Source organism: Rhyacophila brunnea, unplaced genomic scaffold (genome assembly GCF_057557595.1).
Source record: "Rhyacophila brunnea isolate RB1 unplaced genomic scaffold, BYU_Rbru_1.0 scaffold_9, whole genome shotgun sequence".
Lineage (NCBI taxonomy): Eukaryota > Metazoa > Arthropoda > Insecta > Trichoptera > Rhyacophilidae > Rhyacophila > Rhyacophila brunnea.
Window position 1 is genome coordinate 31,508,433 of NW_028233361.1, and position 18,273 is coordinate 31,526,705.

Below are 18,273 nucleotides of genomic sequence, written 5' to 3' on the forward strand. Positions count from 1 at the left end.
AATTCTCTACACTTGTGTTATTGAGCCTATAATCACGTATGCGGTCAGCATATGGTATGAAGCTGCTAAACGGAAAAAAAAACATAGCATAAAAACTCAATACGGTTCAGCGAGCACTAGCGATACGAATATGCAGAGTTTACCGCACGGCTTCTCTAAATTCAACGTAAGCTCTAGCAGGACTTCTGCCTCTAGATTTACGTTTAAAACAAATCGCTCTCACTTACAGAGCTAAGAAGGGCGAGGAGAGCCTCGCAGGTTTTCTGCCAGACGATAGGCTTTACGAAAAACCGGTTGACTATAGAAGGCTGATACACCCGGCTAGACTATTTTCTGAAGTGGTTTCTTATCCAATTCTTAATTCTTAAGCAACGAATGCAATAATATGCCGATTTTAACGGATGGGAGCAACATTGATGGCGGTACTGGTGCAGGGTTTGTGGCATACATTAATGGCGGTGAGATAGCGGCTCGTAAGTACCGCCTTGCCAGCTGTTGTACAGTAGGTAATGCAGGCCAAATTCTATTCCATCCAACGCACTCTGGAGTGGGCAGGCTCAGATCCAATCCAACGAAAGCTCACCAAAAATCATAGTATTTGTATTTATTCGGACTCCAAAAGCTCAATCCAAGTAATTGGAGATCCCTTGTCTACTAATCCGATTGTCTTTTCTATTCACAGCGAGTCCGCAATACTGAGACGGCGCCACCCCGAGGTTCACTTCAAGTGGATAAGGGGACACACCGGGATAGAAGGAAATGAAAGAGCCAACAAATTGGCTCGGCATGGTGCCTCTGAACCCAAGACCGCGATAGCCTATGAAAAATTTCTTCTGAACTACGCAAAAATTACAATTTCAGATATGGTGAAAAACGAATGGAACTCACTATACATAAAATCATCGACAGGGGAGTTGACCCGAAAGTTTTTACCTTCAATTTCAGCAGCACGAGACATCAGGGTGCATAAGGGGCTGTGTTTTGAGATAACTCAGATTCTTACAGGTCACGGAGTCATGCGAGCATACCTGCACCGGTTTAAAATAACATCTGATGAAAAGTGTCCATGCGACGACGGAATCGACCAGGACGTCCTACATTTACTCCTAGATTGTCAAATCTTTAGCAGGGAGCGGCACAACCTGAAATTTTTATTACAGATGGCAGATGCGGACATTCGAGACCTTCCGGGGACCATGGCAAACGAGGCCAGAAGAGATGCACTTTTTAATTTCTGTATTGACGTAATAAAAAGAATAAAAATAATAAATGGTGACATGTATAAGATAGGATAAGTATATGCTCAAAATATCAGTCCTATGCGACATTTCTTTTACCACGGGAAATTCTCGGCTATAAATAATTGCAGTTCTCAGTTCAGAATCCGAATTCAGATTCGAAATTACCACCACCTTGCGCTACAAAGAATTTTCCAGGGGTTTTGCAAGGCGGTTTCATAGGCCCTGGCCGAATTCAAATAAGCAATACCCGATGCGGGTAGAAGAATAATTTTCAATAAGGCATATTCTCTCAGCCGGCAAAATTTTCATTTGACTACCATCAAGTAGAGTAGTTTGCGTGCCAAAGACCTTAAGAAACCTCGATAGTAAATGCGAGGTATCCATAAAGGCATCTAGAAAAAAAAAATGGATAGTTAATCACAGCCAACTTCAAATTGGACATGCCTGGTCTATGGTAAATTAAGTCGTTTTAAACATTGCCTACTAACCGTTCATCTTTTTAAATTATTTAGAACTAGCTGAAGTACCCGGCTTCGCACAGGGTCGCTTCGAGGCTATATTTATCTTAGATATTTAAAAAATAATAAGAGGTAATTATTTTTTAATATTAAAATATATGTGTTATACAATATGGCAATATGAAAATAATTCTAATAGGACTAAAGGTCAAACAAAAGACCACTAAATTAAAATCGAATCCAAAATATGCAAACGTTATTAATGTTATTAATATGTAGTAAAAAAAAATCAATATTGCATGGAACAAACAAACAACAAACGTTGTATTTTATATAATACTAATTTAGAAACCTTCGCAGGTGTGCGCACAACAACTGACAAAAGTTTCATCGCAATCGGATGAATGGTATAGGAACGCATACGAATAGAAGAAGAAGATGATTATCTAATTCAGAAATCTTCGTGGGCATGCGCACGACAACTCACCAAAGTTTCATTGTAAATAGAAGAAGATAAAATAGAAGAAGAAGAAGAAGATGGTTATTCTAATTCAGAAATCTTCGCTGGGCTTGGCACAATTATTGACGAAAGTTTTTTTGCAATCGGATGAATGGAATAGAAACGCATACGAATAGAAGAATATAAAATAAAAGAAGAAGATGGTTGTACTAATTCAGAAACCTTTGCGGGTGTTACCACAACAACTGACGACGGTTTCATCGCAATCGGATGAATAGTGTAGGAACCATACGAATAAAAGAAGATATAATGAATAAGAAGAAGAAGATGGTTGTACTAATTCAGAAACCTTCGCAGGTGTTGGCACAACCACTAACGAAAGTTTCATCGCAATCGGATGAATGGTATAGGGAGTAGGGACCATACAAATAAAAGAAGATAGAATGATGACGAAGAAGAAGAAGGAGAAGATGGTTGTACTTATTAAGAAACCTTTGCGGGTGTTACCACAATAACTGACGAAGGTTTCATCGCAATCGGATGAATGGTATAGGAACCATACGAATAAAAGAACATATTATAATGAAGAAGATGGTTGTACTAATTCAGAAACCTTCGCAGGTGTTGGCACAACCACTAACGAAAGTTTCATCGCAATCGGATGAATGGTATAGGGACCATACAAATAAAAGAAGATAGAATGATGATGAAGAAGAAGAAGATAGTTGTACTTATTCAGAAACCTTTGCGGGTGTTACCACAACAACTGACGAAGTTTTATCGCAATCGGATGAATGGTATAGGGACCATACGAATAAAAGAAGATATAATGAAGAAGAAGTAGAAGAAGATAGTTTTTCTAATTTAGAAACCTTTGCGGGTGTGCGGACAATAACTGACGGAAGTTTCGTCGCAATCAGATGAATGGTATAGGAACCATACGAATAAAAGAAAATATAATGATGAAGAAGAAGAAGATGATGATTTCTCTAATTCAGAAACCGTTGCGGATGTGCATACAACCACTTACCAAAATTGCATCGCAATCGGATGGATTGTATAGGAACGCATACGGGACAGATAGAAAGACAGACATACAGACAGGCATACAGACAGACAGACATTCATTTTTATATTAGATAATATAGCCTATACTCTTCGCGGAAGTGCAAGAAATAAGTTAACAAAGTTTTATCGCAATCGGATGAACGGTATGGCAGCGCATACAATACGAACAAACAAACAAACAAACAAACAAACAAGTATTAATTTTTATATATTAGATTTTAATAATCAATAATCCACGGTAAGTAAGCAATTAACACTAGAAAGAATTAATTATTATCAAGTGTGTACCTAGGTACCTTTCTTTTTTAATACGATTATAATTTCGTATCAACATGATAGATACAAAACATAATGATTATTATTTTTCAAATAACACTTACGTAGGTACTAGGTACTAATTTATTTAAAAACATATTATCACTCAAATAAAAAGTGGTTAAGTAGCTAGTCAATTAATATGTAATCTCTTTTTAGAATTTCATAGCTTCGATATTTTTGGAAAATCCTATCAATGACATTAAACATGAATCTTATTACCTACTTACAACAAGGTGGTAATGGGGGTATATTATTTGATTTTGCAATCAATCAATAATAAAAATAAATAATAATAATATACACATTTGAAAAGAGTATAAATAAAAACAATATTTTACGTACACGGTACGGTATGCATGGTGACGTTATATACCTACTTAATATGTTACCATTTTATTTTGACGTTTTTCATTTAGATTTAGATTATTTACTTACATATTGCAATACGTAAGAGCGGCATGCACAATCTAAGATTTCGATCCTAAGGATAATTCGCCGAAAAGCATGACTTAACTATAGACAATCCTGAGTATAGAGTTAAGGAATCCTTAACCATAGACTACTTTTGTTATGAACACGCCCCCTTCTGTATTACCATTTACCACTGACAGCAGCTGTCAAAATAAATTCGCATGTCTATAAAACAGTTCATAAATTCAAATTCATTTAACAATGTATCTCAATATGGATATTGATAGTGTTAATTCGTTTGGCATGTACTTGCAGAATATTATTTTATTTTTATACGCCAGCCCGCAGAAATATAAGATGCCAGATGATAGAATGACACTTGGCGCTAGTGTTACCATGTTAAAAAAATATCTTGCGGTGCCTGTGGAATCACGTATAATGACTTATAACGGAAACATAAGAGTATTATAATTAAATATTAATATGTATTTATAGTTATTGCATTTATAAAATGTAGTTGTCATATTTTTGTTATCGTTTAACAATTATAAAATAATTTACCTAAACTATAGGAAAGAATTTTTTTAAATATGGTATTATTTTCAATAGAAATGATCTTAACTAAGGACAATGTTTCTGCAAAGTGTTTTCTGCTAAGGAAATTTTAGTTATGACAAATGTTTCTGCATTCCGCTCTAAGTATATAATATTGCAACACACGCGTAACAAAGGCCGCCGCGCTATTACATTCTAGGAAATAGTAAGTGCTCGGCCGTAGTGGTTTGGCGGGCGCGGCGCGGCGGCCTCTTGCGAAACTCAAACGTATAACCATGGTGGCATAGGCCCCACACCGTGAAGCAGGCTAGGATCAGGCTCGGATCTTTGACGGGGCCCCCTACCTATCGCTAAGAATAAAGGCAGTGTGACGCTCAACAGCAGCGTTTTCCAAATGGTGTACGCGATAAAATTAATGTGCATACCTATTTGATATTTTATTGTATATTTTAATACATCCATTTGAATTATGGAGATGTCGATTATTGATACACAATTAAAAATCGTGTCGTACAACTACATAATTTTAAATAATGATATAATTGAAGAAAAATAGTTCCGCAGGCGACTTTTTTTACTATTAAAGCAAATTTGTGATATGTGTTTATCCCACTTATCTGATCGACTCACCTCACCGGGCCCCTCCTGAGCCCAGGCCACCAGGCTAGAGTCCTGTCAGCCCCCCTTGTGGGGGCCGTGGGTGGTAGATATGAAAACCTATGGCAAAATAAAAAATGCCTGTCTTATATCCAAATATGTGTAAAATGATATTCAGTTTATTGATACCTTTCCCTACCTCATATCTTGTGGAATGTTAATCATTCGCACCGTGAGTGTAAAACCAAGGCATCTGCAAAAGACATATTTTGGATATATTAGGGTTTGAAGTCTTCGTTTTGTTAGGAGAAATAGAGTTTCTAAAAAAAACCATAATATTTGGTTTATATCTACATTATATTGCATGTTCTTTCAGTTACTTCACTTATCAAGTTCACGACAAAATTGAAAAATTTGCAGATGCCTTGGTTTTATACTCACGGTGCGATATTAGCATCACCCTCAGGGATCTCATTAATAATTTAATTAATTAAATGTAATTTCGTCAGATGTATGCAAAGTACAAATAAAAAGGATAGATTTAACTACAGTAAGTTGTTTTATAAAGATTTATCCTGCCACACTTAGCGAAAGTCTCACATAAAGTATTTGGCAAGTAGGTAATTATTATTACTCTGCTTTATAAACCACCATTACTATGGAACCGGTGGGCAGTTAGAAAATTTTAGTACTAACAGAGATAAAAAAGTGGGCGGTAGGTATAAAAAGGTTGACTAGTCTATACACTATAGAATATACATTGTCATGCTTGAAGACGGCAAGTTAGAAAATCTTTCTTCCACATAAGTATTATATTCGATGTCTACGAAACAGTCTACATACCCGCTAAATTTTATAATAATATATTCAGTCGGAATCACTAAAAAACTTTGATCCTAAATATAGGTACCTACTTATCTACATCTCAAAAAATAAATGACTTAAAATGTGTGTGTTATCTCATTTGATTGAGAATTGTCAAAATTGTGTTTATATTAAGGGGGGACATACTCAGCGTAGGTCAAAATGGAGCTTTTTTCTATTTTCAAAGCATGATCCTGGACATACCTTAAACGTTGTAGATAATCTATTTATATAATTTTGAAGCCTTATTATCCTTTATATTTATTTTAAACATTTGATGACTGCATAAAGTATTGTTATTACATAAAATAGTATTCTTTTAAACCTCTCGCTATAATGTTTTAGAATATAGTCATATTTCAGTACATAAATGTGCAGTGGTGTTAAGATTTTTTACATTTATTAATTTTTAAACGCATTTATAAAACCATCAGTATAATTTATATCGACATTATTATAGTGAAATATTTACGATAAAAAATTATACTGATAATCTCTGTGATCCCAAATTTGACAAGAATTATGCATTTTATTATTCAAAAAATAGGCAAGATTAACACATTTGAAGATAATTATAAAGATACTCATCGTAAGCTATATATTTGACCATTCAAGTGTGATAAACATCCTACGAATAATGATTGCTTTATCATAATTATTGACTTAAGAATAAGGTAGTGTTTTTTTGAAATACGCCATTTATTTTGGCATTCCCCAGTAGTTAAGCTACAACATACGGCCGTAGCCATACATTGACAAACTAAAACTGAAGTAGGGAGTAAGAACATGTTAACGCGCGTGTTTCAAATATTAAAAATATTTTCCTTCAAAATAAATAATTATTGAATGTTGAATGGGGAATCTATTATGAATTCATGAAAATATACCCTAATATAACAATATGGGGTGAAGATTTCTCAAATTTCACACTTTTATTTTTGAATTTAGACCTAGACTTAGTGGAACTCCAGCGCTCGAAATGGATTGCAACGCACCGGAGCGCAGCTTCTGCTCGTAAAATTCCGGAGATTGTCGCTCCGTCTCGTGGAATAATTAAATATTGCATTATGGTTTGTTAATCATTAAAAGTAGATACTGAAATACGAAACTTTGTAAAATGGAACTATAGTAAAAAATATATAATATATATTATATAACGTGCCTTCGGTACCCAAGTCTCGATTTTCGTCAGCGTCACCGACAATATTATGCCGCATGCCACAAATTTGAAGATAGTTACTCCATTTGACGATCTGAGCTTGGCATTTCTACATAATAGTAAATATTTTCGGAAAATAATTGTCGAGCGCTCCGGTTCGTAAAATCTTCCATTTCGAGCGCTGGACCTATTGCATAAGGATAATAAACCATTTGATAAGAAAGCATTGCAATTGTACCAGAATTAGACCATCGAGGATTTAGGAGAGATTCAATTCGTTACAAATAATAAACTAGTTGCCAAAAATATATGTTTTTGTATTATCGTTATACGTTATTCGATACGTTACACAGTATGTCTTAGTCCAGTCGCACATTGAAAATCGTCTCGACTGCAACACCGGATTGACGTCCTTAAAAGGTTTGATTTATGGCTATGCGGCAGACGAGGCGAGTTTAGATGTGAGAGCCGGCTTAGAGTTCATTTAGAAAATTCATTCTTATTCGTGGGATATAAATTCAGAAAGATCGTTCGTTGTCATTCGTAATCAGTATCCGTATCCTAAGAAATGTTTTCGTAGTTGTTAGAAGAGCCTACGTCGGGCAACCTCTGGTTCATATCTACCAAATACACGTCATTCGTTGTTAAGTGTCAGAGTGACGTTTCGATTATCAACAGTCAAAATGGCTGTCGTGAAAACTCGATCAGCTGTTGCTCTAGTCAAGTCTAGTCACACCATTTAGATGCGGATTAACCGCGGATGCGGATATGCCGTCACCAATGTTTTTGTACAAACCACGTCGATGCACCTGGAACAAGCATTCTCAAACATGCTTCTTAAAAATAAACATCTAGTTTTTCGTTAAGTACGAGTATTATATTATTATTCTCGTAGGCCCAGATGTATTGAATGTCGCCAATTAATTACTAAACACCATTACAGTCGTTTTCTTTTATATAGTCAGCTAACTTAACTAAAACAGTCTTGAATAAATTTTATTCTTGTCAACAGGTTGAGCAAATATTATATGACTACAATTCTTTGTAAATATTAACTATTACTATATATGAGGTTAGCCGTGGAGAGGAAATGCTAAATTTATCCATCAAATATAATCTCCGTCCTCCACTACGTGGAAGCAGACGCGCACACGAAGCACACAAAAAACGGAAAAAATACAAATTATCTAGGTACATGGAATATTACTTGGTCTTCTTCTTCTTCGGCGTGACGCGGATGAATTGGTTGTCGGAAAACCTTCTCCACGGGATGGCCCCACGCCGACATTCTACAGCAATATCTATTTTATATTTGCTTTAATATTCCCATGCGACATGTCAATTATACAAGACAGCGCGGACGAAACAAACAGATACGATCCTAATAATTATGACCGTGAAACCATGTGCACTCGATAACTAGTTGGGGATGCGGCAGTTCGCAATAACTATTACGTAGGTGAGCACCCTTAATAATTATATGTACCTGTAGGCCAGGTATTTATTGCTCGAATTCACATTGAATTGAGGAGTGTCTGGGTATGGGGAAATGTACCCGGAAAAGTGCGGTATTACGCGACTGAAGCGACTAAGCTTTAAGGATAAATATGAAAGTCAGTGGCACCTACTAGATGTTAGAAATATTACTTAAATATTATGCATTTTTTTCAAAATGGACCCCCCAAACCATTTTTGTATGCATGCCTGCGTGGAGGTTCATAAATTATACTCCACTCAGGAGGGAATATCGTAATTATTTACCAATAGGTAATTACTTTTGTTCCGGAAGCAAATTTTTTTTCTTGTTTAACCTTGAGGTTACAGGGACCACTGATCACTAGTGACCACAGAACATGTGTGTTCCCTGTTAGTAATATGCAGTTGTTATTATCTTTGTAGGCATATTATTTATTCAACATACAAGTGTATGTAAGAAAATTAGAATAAAAAACACTTCAAGAACCACTAAGAAGTCATTGTATTCTGTGTTACAATATTTCAGTTTAATACGCTCGTCGGAGCATCCGATTAGATCTAAAATTGATTGCTGATTGAAATTTGTACGAGGATTAAAAATATTTCAGTCGGAAATATATATGACGTTCCATTTTCCAGTTGGCTGACACATGACAAAATAACGCAGTGAACATAAATTATATGCAGTACCTACCTAGTGTATCTTAAAAAATATAAATCTTTAATAATTATAATTTCATCGTAGTTTAATTAAAATACATGTGGTTTTTATAATATGTGTTTGAAACAATGAATTGGGCGAACGGTTAACAAGGATTAGTCGTCAAAATATAGGCACATAACGCACCGCGTAGGAGCAAAAATGGTGGGTTCCTTTAATTTATTTACATACTTCTTTAATTAACGATTATTTTATTAGCTAGATACATACTCATTGTCATTATAAAAAAATGTACCAGAGCAATTTGAGTTCCCATTGAATTCCATTCCATTTGAGTTACCATTGAGTTCGGCGAATAGCTTGAAGGTTACCAGGCTTCTTAAGGCGATACTTCAGTGAAACGGCAAATAATTTTCAACTATAGGCGCGACGAAATTTTAGACTCGCTGGCAGGCTGAGAGCGAACTTCGAGGTGTCAATACGTCAATTTGTTTCGTGATGGCGACGGGGGTATTAATTCTTAAATCAGGTAAAGATTACTAAAAACGTTACCCATTTACTTTAAAAAGAAAACATGTCAATGAATATATTATTATTATTGTTACTAATAGAACATACGTTAAAGTGCCCACCACCACCCGTCATATATGCACAGCCATGGATTTGCACGGCCGCTTTCTATGACGCTTTAAACGTGTCTGAAAGAAGTGATTTTAAGTGCTCATTCCGTCCCGAGACGGAGCCGCACGGAACTGATGCTGCAACCATGCACCGTAGTGCTTAAAGAAGAAAGTTAAGAAAGAAATTTTTTTGTTTTTTGGACTGGCTCTGCTGTCCGCTGACGTTAAGCGCTTTGTGAACCCGCATACTGAGTGTCACGAATTGAAATGGATGAGTTTACAGTGACTATCCCGCTCCCCATACGACGCTGAAAATTTCTCAAATGCCGCAAAGTTGGCCTCGGTTGCTACCAGATCTCCATGACCAATTGGGCCCGTGTGAGGACGGACCCTGGCAAACCGCTCCGCTCGTTCGAATTCCATAAGCGGGCAATCCCAGAGGATGTGTTCAACATCTTGGTGGTCATGCCCGCAGGTACAACCCGGCCCTTCTACTATCAAGCCAAACTCGTGGAGTCTGGCGGCGAAGTTGCCATGGCCGGTGAGGAACTGGCTAATCCAGTGCGAAGGTTGGAGACTTCTAGTTTGGTGCCTGCAGAATACGTCTGGAAAAAAACGGCAAGTGTGCCGCCCCTTGGGGGAGGCGGTCCACCTAGCCTGCCATGCCGCAAATGCGGTCTTGTACACAATGTCACTTACAGTCTTCCTGTAAGGAACGTCGTCGGATCTCTGCGGTGGTGTAAACATAACATTAAATGGACGCATGTTGGATTTATATGACAAATTATATTTCGGTTGCATACGTCATTTGCACCCGTGACCCGCAATCCGCGCATCGTCTAGCCACGATCATGCCTCAACTGAGGTATAGTCTTAATATAATCTAAAATCTGTGGAAACAATAGTAGGTACTTAATTTACAAAATTATGAAGGTACCTACTTTTGTATTTTTAAATAATTAACTGTAATAAATATTCCCTACAGGCCTACAAGTTTATTTTCTAATTTCCTGTTATAATTACCGACGATTTGAGTAGCATTATATACGAGTACTATCAATCATGACGTCACTTGACCGAGATTTGTTTTTTTTGTCAAATCCGCAGTCGGATCAGATCAGAGTTTTGAAACCATTTTTATTTTATAAATTACAAAATATATAATAAACTTATAAGACAATTTTTAATACGTGTATTAAAAACCATGCTTATGCGTTAACTAACATTTAAAAGTTTTCGATGATTCCGAAATTTTTGTCAGGTTAATTATTATCTTTTATATTGAAAATCTACTGTTTTCTTGAAATACAGAAATTTGGGTCCCAGGTTCGAATCCTGGGTCTGGCAAGTACACATATTGTTTTTCAATTTGTGTGTGTCAGAGTATGGACCTAATAGGTTGAGCAAGTGGCTGACATCCATTTCTCATAAAAAAACAAAATCTGTCAATACAAACTTCCACTCTGTGGATGCCCATATGATCCTATCAGGATCGGACATGGTCGAAAAAGTAGAATATTTTAGTTGACTCCATTCCGCTGTATTATTCAATATTATTGAAATACTATGCATTATCTAATGTAGAATACAATTTATTAGAATAGTGTTAGTGTAGAAGGCCTGAACAAAAACGATGCATGAGTGCGAGTGAGAAAGTATTCGGCACCCTTATAATCTCTGCGACACGCGCTAGAGTAAGATAAAAGGTCTACATATGTGTGAGTTAGTTTCCAAAAGTATCGTCGGCAAATCGTGGTGAATCGCTTCACGTAGCGTCGATAACCTACGAGCTCGTGTTGCTAAAATTGCTATTTTTTGTGTTAAACATGTTGGGGTCACTCTAGTGTGGTGTTCGATGTGTAGGTAGAAGATGATGCTAATGACGAAGTCTACGATGTAGCAGGGTGAGATTTATTAGTAGCGTATCGGTACAATAGTATATTATACATGATAGTTACTAGCTAAGTACTCTGATTCGAGTGACATTGAGATAAATTGTTCTTCGTTATTTATGCAATAAAAGGTAGTACATTAACATTAAATTCTGTTACATAATCATATTAAACTAAATATAGAATCAGCGTTTTAAATTGAGTAGCGAAAAGAAATATTATTTGTTATTACAGTTGTACGAAAATATAATACATGAAAAGTGTTTATTCAGCTAATCCACCGTAATGGTATAATGTACTGTGATATGTAATAATATCCGTATTTAATGTAATTCCCCAGTAGTTAAGCTACAACATACGGCCGTAGACATAAATTGACAAATTATAATTATAGTAGGAAGTAGAATTATGTTAACGCGCGTGTTTGAACATGTACCTAACCGATTTTTTTTAATTTTTTTTAAACGGCACATGTTCAAACACGCGCGTCATAATTATTTCACTCCCTACTTCAATTATAGTTTGTCAATTTATGGCTACGGCCGTATGTTGTAGCTTAACCACTTAGGAATGACAAAAGAAATGGCGTATTTAAAAAAAACACTACCTTATTCTTATGTCAATAATTATTATAAAGCAATCATTATTCATAAGATGTTTATCACACTTGAATGGTCAAAAACATAGCTTATAAAAAGTATCTTTAGAATCATATTCAAATGTGTTAATCTTGCCGATTTTTTGAATAATAAAATGCCTAATTCTTATCAAATTTGGGAACATAGAGATTATCAATATAATTTTTTATCGTAAATATTTTACTAAAATTATCTTGTCATAAATTATACTAATGGTTTTATAAATGCGATTAAAAATTAATAAATGTAAAAAATCTTAACACCACTGCACATCCATGTACCGAAATATGACTATATTCTAAAACATTAGAGCGAGAGGTTTAAAAGAATACTATTTTATGTAACAAAAATACTTTATGCAGTCATCAAATGTTTGAAATAAATATAAAGGATAATAAGGCTTCAAAATTATGTAAATAGGTTATCTACAACGTTTAAGGAGTGTCCAGGATCATGGTTTGAAAATAAAATAAAAACTCAATTTTGACCTACGACGAGCATGTGGGCCGTTATGATCCGACATACATAGTACATACGGAACTTTCTCAATACGTATTTTTGTTTTCATTGAAATGATACTACAATGGGCAGTTAGTTTTACAAATTCAATTAAGCACTGCGTAAAACTAAGCTATAATAGATAATAGTGAAAAACTATTCATATACCGATAAAATATCTAAAATCATGCCATTAAATCATACACAATTTTGGATATTTTATAAATAGAAGAATATTTTTTTATCTATTATGGTTTGGTTTATCCAGGGTTTATCAAAAAATAACCAACACCATCTGTAATAATATGTACATATTCTCAATTCAACGAAAACTGTATCACTAAAAAGAGGAGTGCACTATTTTTGTCGGATCGTCCATACTCCATAGCATACTAAAACTATTATGGTTTGGTTTAGGCAGAGTTTAATTCATCTTTAAAAACTAACCAACACTCTTTGAACATTGTATTATTAGTTAAATAAAAACAAATACGTATGATTGAGAAAGTTTAGTGTGCACTATTTATTTCGGATTCAGCTTACCTCCACCCTTCGCCAGTGGTATAAATAATAATTATATTATTATTTTATATGACGTGCCTACATTATTATACATGGCATTATCAGAGAATACAGTGTCTTTTAGTGAAATGTCTTTTATCACTTTGATTACCATTAGCGTCCATTACGACAGGTCAGTTGGGGGAAAGTGGCTGCGATTCGGACTGTGGTTCGCCATCGGTCGACAGCCTAAATGATGATTTTTTCTGATATGCAATATTAATATTGATAATGTTATCGATTGATTGTTCAGATACAGACATCGATAGGGAACCTTTTATAAAAATATACACGTTTAAGTATGGTGCCTAATTATTTATTAATTTCTGTCAAAATGTTCCACGCAATCGTAGTTTAATATGTTTGAGTAATAAGACTTATTTATTTATGTATTATGTACCTACCTACTTATGGTTAGTTTAAATTGGGTACCCTGTAGGTACTAAAGTTTGCAGGAAAAATGTAATAGATAATCCAAAGCTAAAGTAACCCTTCTTCATATAATATAATATTATTTATAATTAAACTTTTTTTTAGGATTGGCATGGACGAGAATTACTATGAGAAAACCTTAAAGAATATAAATGGGTATGGTATTTTTTATTTATGTTTGTTGCTTATATTGTTAGAATGCAGGGGCGCACATAGAAATTGGTTTGGGGAGGCTCATTTAAAAAAAAATCCATAATATTTTTTATTGATTTTTAAAGCGGCAGGAGGGGGTGGAGTTAACAAAATTTTGCAGTTCCAATTGACTTCCACATTTACTCTTGGATTATAGTCGTTTCAATCGAGGAATATCGCAATTTTCCAGGTATATTCCAGACACTCCACACTTCGGGTCTAGTGATAAATACCTGGTCTGCAAGTATAACTAAGGATGTTTACCTATGAGTTATGATTACGAGCTATCGTATCCACAAGTGATTATCGAATGCGCGTGAACCAAAGGTCATAATTTTATTATTAGGATCGTTAGTATCCATTTGTGTCGTCCGCGCTGTCTTGTCTTTTAAACATACCACATCGTAATATTAATACAAACATTTCATGGCTCAGATAGTTGCACAAATTTATGAGTTCCGCGGGTCTTCCAATGGCCACACGTCTCGCATATCGTATAATACCGAGAGGGGTGGGGCCAATTCGTTAGGAAGGGTGTTCGATAGCCAAGTCCTGACGAAGAAGAAGAAAAAATATTTCAGTTACCTACCTTATTAATTTGTATTTGTTCCAGTTTTTGGAGTGGTATCCGGACCGGAAAACCAGTTTTTTGTGAGCGCGTCTGTTAGAACGACAGAATTTATTTATCTAGTTTATTTTGAGATACGAATACACGTCGATTTAAATATTTATTAAAAATGTAATTTTTTTCTAGCGTTTTGTTTCCTGGGGGCGCTACTTGGTTCCATTTGAAAGATGGCTACGCAGATGCCGGTGAGCACATTTTCTAAATGGCGCGGCAAATGAATGACGAAGGAAATTATTTTCCATTGTGGGGCACATGTTTGGGATTCGAGCTACTTTTGTATTTAGAACTCGACAGAGATGATCCGCGAGACACATGTGAGAACTACTCGCGATACTTGAGTTTGCAATTCACTGACGGTGAGAATCGGATTGCTAAATTGTAACTTCATATTATATATTTTTGTGTATTGAACAATTTAAATTTGAAATTGTTACAATTATAGTAAGAGGTGCTTAAATAGTAATTGAAGTACCGGTATTTCAAAACCGGTATTCAAGTATTTTTGATACCGAAATACTGGTTTTAAAAACCTGACAATACCGATAAATTTGGTATTGAAAGTGGAAATAAAATATATTAATCAATATAAAAGGCTTAACAGGACTGTACATTTTTGTCGGGTTACGCGATGTCTGGTTTATTTCCATGGCTCTTTATCGTCCTTGGTGACCAGCAATGATGCGTGCTATAAAATATTAATATTTTAAAGAAATTTCTTTATTTATTGGTAGATAGGTACTACTGTTTTTTCCAAATATTTTACGAATACCGGTCTTGGTATTTTCAATCGGTATTGCAATACATATGAGTAAATAACGTTGAATAGCATAAATAACATAAATAATTATAAGTACTTTTTTTAAATTATAATAAATATAAAATATTTTAAATATAATTAATTTAGAAACTTATTTCAGGGCTTAAATCGAGCAAGATGTTTAAGAATGCTCCCGAAGAAATACTATCAATTCTATCGAAAAATATAATCAATTACATACAATTACCACGGGTTTTGCATAACTGAAAAGGTAAACTATTTTAATGAATGATGAAATACAAATATTTTTCACTGCGGGTAATATAGTATTGAAACTACTGTTTTATAACTTTTATAATAATAATATACCTACTACCTATTTATTTTCAGAGATTCTCGGAATCTAAATTATGCGAACACTGGAGACGTTTATCAATTAGCTCAGATAAAAATGGGTTTGAGTACATTTCAACGGTGGAATCAATAAAGTAAGAGAAAAAGATATTATTAATTTATAGTAATATAGTAACCGATAAGAATGGAATCATAATGAAGAAACTATTATACACATTTAGATTGACTTTTTAATTTCATTATGTGTAGTAAAGTATATGTTATAGTTATAAATTATTGAGTGTGTATCACTTGAATGTGTGAGTTAAAACTATGGAGGTACTTAATGTGCTGGCGACTGCAGTGCGGAGCTTTATTCACATAATCAGCAGTTGAATCAAAATAATTCTGGCAAAAATACACGTTTGTTTTTGAAGTTATATTAGCAGTTATACTAACAGATCAGAGTGTATTTTTCACGTGTGACGCGCCGATGTAACGCTTTTGGCGTGTGACCGGCCGCGATGTAACACATAATTTTTATTGCATTCGGGTTGCGTAATACTTTGAAATATTTATCGTTGTGTTAGGCGGATTCAAATTTGTTTATGTTAACTTTCCTAACGTTATTCATAATATTCATTTCGGTCTCAAGGGTACATGTTAAACTAGCGGCGCTCCAATAAACGGCTCTCTCCCTGAGTGTAGAATTTAACAAGATAATTAAAATAGTAATAGTAAATAATATTAATATATACGGAATGAAGCAAAAAGATAATTTTAAACCAGCGGCACTCCATTTAAAGCCTCCACCAATAAGAAAAACAAATAATTTGGATAGTTCGATGAACCAAAGAAACACTTTTATTTATTTTGTAAACCTGATTCTAAATCACCACACCAGAGCTAGTCGAAGAATCTAGTTTATCACAAGTTTTGTTTTCGTTTTGTTACGCCAAAGAAGTATAACTTCATTTGTATATTTTGCAGGTATCCATTTTATGGCGTGCAGTTTCATCCCGAAAAATGTATTTTCGAATGGCACACATCTAATAAAGTTCCTCATTCGAAAAATGCCATAATAGCGAACAGATTTTTTGCCGATTTCTTCGTTGCCGAAACGCGAAAAAACAACCATTTCTTTGCAGAAAAAAATGACGAACTAGAAAGTCTTATATACAATGTCCCAATCACATATACCGGAAAACACAATAGTAAATAATATGAACAGTGCTATATGTTTGTATAAATTTGTAAAATAATCTTCAGACCACTCCGTTGTTCGGTGTACAATATACATACAGATGCCATTCCCAGATGAAATCACTAGATTATAATGATATACAGTGATTAGTTTAATGATGAGTTCTACCACTTGTACCAGAATTCAAAATACACTATCTTCATACAATTTCTGATACCTACTGTACTATGTAGGCCATGGCTATCGTATGTCAGAGATACGGGTAAGTACCGAAAATGTTACTTGTTTGGAATTTGCGAGGCTGGGGGTAAAAAGTCACGCAACACGAATTCTCAACGTCGAAAAGTGGAGCGGAACGGAGCAGAGGATCGCACCGACTGGAGGAAGATGTTGGAGGCCAATACTCCATTTGAGCTATAGTGTCATAGAAATAAAAAGAAGAGAGTGGCTAGTTTTAAGGTGGCGTGTTATACAATATAGTCGACAATTACGAAAGATACTGTTAAATTTAAGATATTGACAAAATTACTTAAACATATTATCTACTTAATAAGTTAATTTTTTTTTTAAATTTAACAATTAAAATTACTTTTGTAGAGTTCCGTTTTTGTTTGGGGTTGGTTTATTATTATTCTTATTAAATAAATGCAGTTATTTCAGTCTTTGAAGTAAACCATAGCATTAATGCATTTTTTATTTTATTTACAAATATTGATCTCTCAATCAAATACAAATCGACCGTGTTTAGGAAAAAGGGCGTAACGATGTATCTATAGTCTATGGGCGTAACCCTCACAGAACACATTTTACAGGAGAGGCAAAAAAGTTTATTGAATGAATTTTGGATCAATATTAATAAAAAAATAGGCACAGACATTGGGTGCAAGATGATTGATGATTTGGTGTAATATCTTTTTGATCTAATAATAATTAAAGAAATTATTGAAATTAAGGGTAAATGCTTTTTTCTTTAAATCAAAACTTAATTAAAGCTCAATGAAAACCTGAATTTAGATAATAATTCGGTATTTGCGGCTTACTTCCTTTTTACAGAACGTGTATTAAGTTGTATACATTGTTAATATCTAATAAAAGCACTTTTCGAAAAATCGAGGGTTACGCCCTTTTTCCTAAACACAGTCGAAATGCTTTTTTTATCAACTGAAAATCTTTATTGTTTGTAATCCTACTCTGGCTTCGAATTCGGTTCCGATATTGTCACAATATTTAATTTGAAAAATATTTATTTG

General features: G+C 34.5%; 1 pseudogene; it reads left to right on the forward strand.

Moving 5' to 3' along the window:
• Positions 1 to 17,041, forward strand: part of LOC147063523 (gamma-glutamyl hydrolase-like) — a 23,334-nt pseudogene extending 6,293 nt beyond the window's left edge.
• The last annotated feature ends 1,232 nt before the right edge of the window (positions 17,042 to 18,273 follow it).